Below are 7,658 nucleotides of genomic sequence, written 5' to 3'. Positions count from 1 at the left end.
TTGACGTGCAACAGTTGTGCACCTGTCCGCCCACATGAACGAAAGGACAATCAACAGTGTTTGGTCAATGACTGTTTAGTGAAAGTTACTGGATATGGACGTATGCAAGAGGTTCAAAAACGGTTCAAATGGCTCTAAGCACTATGGTACTTAACATCTGAGGTCATCAGTCCCCTAGAATTAACACTCCGTCTTCAGGCCACATCGGGACCATCCGGCCGCCGTATCATCCTCACTTGAGGTTGCGGATAGGAGGGGCGTGTGGTCAGCACACCGCTCTCCCGGTCGTTATGATGGTTTTCTGTGTCCGGACCCGCTACTATTCTGTCGAGTAGCTCCTCAGTTGGCATCACGAGGCTGAGTGCACCCCGAAAAATGGCCACAGCGCACGGCGGCCCGGACGGTCACCCATCCCAGTGCCGGCCATGCCCAACAGCGCTTAACTTCGGTGATGTGACGGGAACCGGTGTATCCACTGCGGCAAGGCCGTTGCCCAGTCCCCTAGACTTACAACTACTTAAACCTTACTAACCTAAGGACATCACACACATCCATGCCCGAGGCAGGATTCGAACCTGCTACCGTAGCAGCAGCGCGGTTCCGCACTGAAGCGCCTAGAACCGCTCGGCCATAGCGGCCGGCTCTGCAGGAGGCGTCTGGTTCAAGCACGCATGCTGACTACTGTTCATCGGTGACGAAGACTAGAATCTGCACGCCAATACCACAACTTAACGCCAACTGAGTAAAAACGGGTGAGCTTTTCAGGTGAACCATGTTCTATGCGCCATCGGACAGATGGCCAGTGGCGTGTACGGCGCGAAACGTCTGCAACCAAACACTTTACATGTATTATTGTCTGGGGAGCGTTTTCGTGGCGTTCCTTGGGTGCCCTCGCCATTCTGGAAAGCACAATGGATCACGACAAGTATCCATCTATCCTTGGCGACCATTTTCAACGTTACATTCAGTTTGTTTTTCCTCAGCACGATAGCATCTACCAGCAGGACACTCCAACGTGCCACAGAGATCGCAGTTACGGGCGTGATTCAAAGAGCATCGGGATGAGTTTACCATAATATCCTGGCCACCAAACTCCCCAAATTTACACCAGATCTAGAAAATGTGGGACATCCTCAATTGAGGAGTTCGCGCCATGGATCGTCAGCCGGGAAACCTGGCACAGCTGGCCATAGCCCTGGAGCCGGTACCTTCCAGAACCTGACTGGGAAAAGTGATTATTCAAGCTTTTGACAGATGGTCACATTAATGTGACTGGGCCATGTATCTAATTCCACTATGCGCTGCTTGCCGCTCCATTCGGAATGTTTCCTCGGGAACTGTTTGCGATGGGACCTGTCTTCAGAACCTGTCTCCACAGTCAGCAGCAAATCCTGTCGGGTTTGATATCGGCTGCCATGGACAAGGCACTCGTGTCCGGTCCCTGCTGTTTGAGACCTTTTTACGATCACCATTCTCACGCTGTCGTGTTCCGTGGCTGCGAGAGTTTCACCACTTGTATAATGTACGTTCGATAGGTTGAGTTAACACATCAAAAATTCGACAAATTGAGCAACTTTATTGACAGGGTTGCCATAGGCGCGTACAAACACGGCACCACCCTATTGCCACATCTCTGGTCCCTGGCGGTTAGGATCTCCCTACGAGCATTTCATTTCCTGAAGGCACATTGGAGAGCCTACTTTGATCCGCCAATAACTCTGTACCGTTACTCACCGTATGGCGACAGGCGCTTCCAAACACGAAAGCTCCTTCGTGCCATTCTGCCACGTCTCCACGTCAACGCAACTTACTGTGCTGATTCCACACAGGTGACTGTTACCACTGCGATATACGTAGTGGTGGCGGTTACAGAACCGTCTGATACCAGATCTACACATTCAAAAGCACCCCGTCGCGAGCAGTGTCCTCTTTTAAGGGGAGGGGTTGGGGGGTAAGCGTATTTATGCATTCCTGCTTACCCGATATTACGTTTTTTCCCAGGCTTCTTTCTTCAGTCATTACTTCCTTCTTTCATTCTTCTTTTGAACTGACAGGAAGATGCCCTTATGAAAATGTGCCAGTTGGCAAATTCTACATTTTAATGCATCCTTGTACGATATTGCGCCAAGAAAGCTGTGTAAGTTCATATGTTTTGATGTACACGTGCAGCAGGTTTTAGGAAATGTAGTAAGACGAATGCTTTGTCGTGCGCTCTGCACCGAGGGTGACGTCGCCGCCGTGCTGGAGTAGGCGGCACGGAAGCCAACTGAGCTGCGCAGAGTATCTCGCGGGGCCAGATAGCGCCCGCCGGAGAGCCGGCAGCCGGGCGGCCGCTGTGAAGAGGGAGAAAGAGGAGCGCAGAGCCGGCCCGCTGTATCAGGAGCGCGCCGCGCCGGCCGGCCGGCGAGGCCCTCGTCGTCGTCGGCTGCTATCGCGCATCCGAAATGAAGAGCCGGCGAGGCGCGGCGCGGCGGGCCGTTTTGAATTGGCGCCGTATCTCGAGTAGCCCCGGCTCATTGTTAGCGCGCTAATGAAAGGCGAGCCAGCTCGCCGGCCGACAGTCGACTGTCGACTCGGCGCCGCTCGACTCCTCGATGATCGATGGCCGCCCGCGCCGTGTGTGCCTTGTCGCGCCCGGCCATCTGCTGCTCCGCCGCCACTGCCGGCTCCCGTTACGCCCCGCGCCCGCTACCCCCGCCGGCCCTCAGCAAGCCGAAGATCGCCCTCCTGTCCCCGTCTCCGCCGGCCGCCGTGTGTGGTCTACGTACTCGAGACGTGCCACTTGTCTTCCCCTCGGCGGCACTGGGACGGTTCTGCCACTGAGCAACGCAGGGTAGGGGAAACTGGGTGAAAATAACAGAGGCAATTTGTAACTTTTCAAATGTCCCAGAGGTGACAGTAGGCTTCAGTTGTCTTCCATAAGGAAGAGAATAAAGCAGGTAGACGTTCGATTGTGTCTTGGTTATCCTAGAGAGCGGAACTTGTTTTTAGGGTGTTGAAGTCAAAACAATTTGTCGAAATCACCTGTATTCGGTATAGATCTACTACGGAATGGTGGCAGATGAAAATTCGTGCTGGTTAGGCTAAGTGGTTAAGCTGAACGCTGCGGTACGCTGGAAATGAATTTTGATCTGCATCTACATACAGCTGACATTCCGAAATTCGTAGTCGGGGAATTAATTTCGATGTGCACCACTGGCCATTAAAAATGCTACACCACGAAGATGACGTGCTACAGACGTGAAATTTACCGACAGGAAGAAGATGCTGTGATATGCAAATGATTAGTTTTTCAGAGCATTCACACAACGTTGGCGCCGGTGGTGACACCTACAACGTGCTGACATAAGGAAAGTTTCCAATCGATTTCTCAAACACAAGCAGCAGTTGACCGGCGTTGCCTGGTGAAACGTTGTTGTGATGCCTCGTGTAAGGAAGAGAAATGCGTACCATCACATTTCCGACTTTGATAAGGGTCGGATTGTAGCCTATCGCGACTGCGGTTTATCGTATCGCGACATTGCTGCTCGCGTTGGTCGAGATCCAGTGACTGACTAGGTGGGTTCAGGAACCCCGTGCTGGATCCCAACGGCCTCGTATCACTAGCAGTCGAGATGACAGGCAAGATGGCTGTAACGGATCGTGCAGCCACGTCTCGATCCCTGAGTCAACAGATGAGGACGTTTGCAAGACAACAACCATGTGCACGAACAGTTCGACGAGGTTTGTAGCAGCACGGACTATCAGCTCGGAGACCATGGCTGCGGTTAGCCTTGACGCTGCATCACAGACAGGAGCGCCTGCGATGGTGTACTCAACGACGAACCTGAGTTCACGAATGGCAAAACGTCATTTTTTCGGATGAGTCCAGGTTCTGTTTACAGCATCATGATGGGCATGTTTGTGTGTGATGTCCTTAGGTTAGTTAGGTTTAAGTAGTTCTAAGTTCTAGGGGACTGATGACCTCAGAAGTTAAGTCCCATAGTGCTCAGAGCAATTTGAACCAATATCCGTTTATCATCTGCATTTCTTCTTGGTGTAGCAATTTTAATGGCCAGCAGTGTATCGCGTACAGCTGTTGATCGTCAACAGACATGTTTGCAAGAAAAAATATTTTTTTCGCAATATATGTATAGGTTTCCAAATAAGAGAGTTTGTTTTAAATGATGTATGATAATACACTGAAACGTCAAAGAAACTGGTAAAGGTCTATTCGTAAAGTAAGGTCCGATCGGTCGCAGAATGGAAATCAATGTGTAGATCAAAAATGTTTTATTTGCAACAGCTACTTCTCTACATAGTCGCCGATCCGATTTAGACATTTGTCGTAGTGTTGTACCAACTTTCCAATACCCTAGCCATACAAGGCAGCCGCCTGTGCTTCCTGCCAATTCTCTACGCTTGTCTACAGCTCGTTGTCTGTGCCACAACATTATCTTCTTAGCCAGCGGTTCGTGTGACCAGAGATGAAACTCAGGGAGAGTCGATTACTAGCTCTATTGTGGGTGATCTAACACTTCCCATCGAAAACGCTGCAGAAGCATCTTCATTGCCTATACGGTCGGCAACCCCTATATAAGACAACAAGGGTCCGGCGCAGTGTTACATCTGTTACTGCTGCTTCAATGGCAGGTTATCAAGATTTAAGTGAGTTTGAATGTGGTATTATAGTTGCCGCACGAGTGATGGGACACAGCATCTCAGAGGTAGCGATGAACTGAGTATTTTCCGTACGACCATTTCAAGAGTATATGGTGAACATCAGGAATCCGGTAAAACATCAAATCTCTAACATCGCTACAACCGGATAAAGAACCTGCAAGAACACGACCAACGACGACTGAAGAGAATCGTTCAACGTGACAGAAGCGCAACCCTTCCGCAAATTGCTGCAGATTTCAATGGTGTGCAGTGAACAAGTGTCAGCGTGCGAACCATTCAACGAAACATCATCGATATGGGCTTTCGGAACAGAAGGCCCACTCGTGTACTTCGATGACTGCACGACACAAGGCTTTACGCCTCGCCTGGGTCCGTCAATACCGACATTGGACTGTTGATGACTGATCGTACGAGTCTCATTTCAAGTTGTGTGGAGCGGATGGACGTGTACGTGTATGGAGACAACCTCATGAATCCATGGACCGCGCATGTCAGCAGGGGACTGTTCAAGCTGGTGGAGGCTCCGTAATGATGTGAGGCGTGTGCAGTTGGAGTGTTGTGAGGTGCCTGATACGTCTGGATACGACTCTGACAGGTGACACGTATGTAAGCATCCCATCTGATCACCTGCATCCATTCATGTTAATTGTCCATTCCGACGGACTTGGGTAGTTCTAGCAGGACTATGAGATACCCCACACGTCCAGAATTGCTGCAGATTGACTCCGGGTATAGCCTACTCTTCCGAGTTTAAACACTTCCGCTGGCCACCAGACTCTCCAGACATGAATGTTATTGAGCATATCTGGGATGCCTTGCAACGTGCTGTTCAGAAGAGATCTCCGCCCCTCGTACTCTTACGGATTTATGGACTGTCCTGCGGGATTCATGGTGTCAGTTCCCTCCAGAACTACTTCAGACATAAGTCGAGTACATGCCACATCGTGTTGCGGCACTTCTGCGTGCTCTTGGGTGGGGGGCGGGGGGGGGGGGGGGAGGGGGCTCTACACGATTTTTGGCAGGTATACCAGTTTCTCTGACTCTTCAGTGCATATGTCAGGTATTGTAGTTTCATGTCCCGTAGGGTATAATTTATATTTTGTCGTGTAGCCGAAGCTACATGCAGTGATGCGCACAGTTGTAACATTAACCTAGAGGGCGTTTGTAACACGTTACAATTGACCCTCGACAAAAACGAATCGTTTTTGTGTCCGTCTCTGCACAGTTTAGCTTGCGCCAATAACATATATAAGACTTTTATTTAAAATGGTCTACATTAACTCCTTTTATAGTACGTCGAGGAATGTAAGTGAACATCAGAGATGACAGGCTGCTCGGGAAGCTATTAAAACTACTGTTGTAAAATTTTTAAATTGCACAAAAAAGTAAGAAATATGGTCATAGAATATGGCATATGTAGCGACTCACTCCACAGATTTTTCCAGGAAAAAACGAAGAAATTTTCCCAAGAAATGCGGAAAGGGAATGGTCGGAGGGGACTGACTGAATACCTTCCTGAAAAGGATTAGTTCATTATTAGCTCGCCGTCCAGAAGCTCTCGAGCAATGACTTTCAGTAAAGAAACAGGGCCACGTTCCTTTGAGAATCATTCAAAGGTATTACGTGACCACATCTTTGAGTGCCAGAACAAGTGTTTCGTAGACGAAGCTGGTGTCCATGCCGTGCACGCGCCAACAAAAATGTTGGCAGAGAAGGGGAACAAACAATCTGGGGCAGCAACTTCTGCAGAAATCAGAACTTTTGTGACCTCCTAGCAGTAAATGCTATAGGAAACTGGGTTCCTCCAATGTTTCTGTTCCCTTGTAAAATTTTCTGGGGCGATTTCCTGTGAGGTGGGCCTCTGGATTGTATTGTAGCTGCTAACGGTTGTAATGGATACAGGGACTTCGATTTGTGAAGCATTTTGCAAAACATATTAAACCTTCTCTAGAAGAGAATGTTTCATCTTCTGGACAGCCAACGATTGTTGAATTTTGTAGAGAGAATGGAATATTTCTTTTGTTATTCCTGCCTCGCTGCTCATATCGCCTTCATTCGCACGGTAATTTATGAACCCTTCAGGTGTTATGTGAACTCTGCAATGGATTCGTGGATGAAATGCCTCACAGGAAGTAGAATGATAATATATAATATTCCAGAAATTGTTGCTATTTTCTTTCCTCAAATAGTAGCAAGCAATAATTTGGGTTCTCTGCTGTTGGCATTTGTCCATTGTCCATTTTCAAGAGTCGAATTTCGCCTCATTCCAAATTACAGACAGAAAAAATTCCGGAAAACAAGCGTGGTGGTCTTAATGATATATTTAAGTCCATACTAGAATTCCCGAACTTGGACTTGAGAAAACTGCAAATAAAAGGAAAACAAGTATCGATAAAAAAAATTCCCAAAAGCCAAAGACAAATCACCCGTTCATAAGATTTCTGTTTCAGGACGACGAAACTGGGAACAATGCAGATGATATTGAATTTTATTATTATAATATTATTATTATAAAAAGAGGGTACCAGGAGAGGAAAGGGTGCAGCGCTCAACATGTTGAGAGTAGGCTCCTGATAGATGCGCAAAGGGAGAAGAACATTACGAGTACCCTAGCCGTTATTTTACATCACAATTATGTTTACTACTTGCTTCTCTAACAATGTTGGAAATATTTTTTATACCTTACTGTTGAGATATTTTATGTTGATAAATAAATATTAAATTGCAATTCTCTCTATATAAGGCCTTAACAATTATAACAGGTAGTAAATAAATATTTATACAAATCTATGTAAATACTCTATGTAACGAAGTATTTTGAAGAAGATATTTCCAGATTATCTACACCAAATAAATATATTTCAGTTTGCTGATGCACACCTGCGAACAAACGTAACATACGGCAGATTTAAATTTAAATACTGAGAAAAATAAAATATAGTTATTACTAATGAAAACATATTCATAATTGCAAAAAATAAAGATTTAATTCAATG

At 47.2% G+C, this 7,658-nt stretch overlaps 1 pseudogene; it reads right to left on the bottom strand.

Annotated features, from left to right (window-relative positions):
* Positions 1–376: 376 nt before the first annotated feature.
* Positions 377–494, bottom strand: LOC126485738 (5S ribosomal RNA; annotated as a pseudogene).
* Between the last annotated feature and the right edge of the window lie 7,164 nt (positions 495–7,658).

Source organism: Schistocerca serialis, chromosome 6 (genome assembly GCF_023864345.2).
Source record: "Schistocerca serialis cubense isolate TAMUIC-IGC-003099 chromosome 6, iqSchSeri2.2, whole genome shotgun sequence".
NCBI lineage: Eukaryota > Metazoa > Arthropoda > Insecta > Orthoptera > Acrididae > Schistocerca > Schistocerca serialis.
Note: the sequence above shows the minus strand (reverse complement) of the source record. Positions and strands in the feature narration are given on the sequence as shown.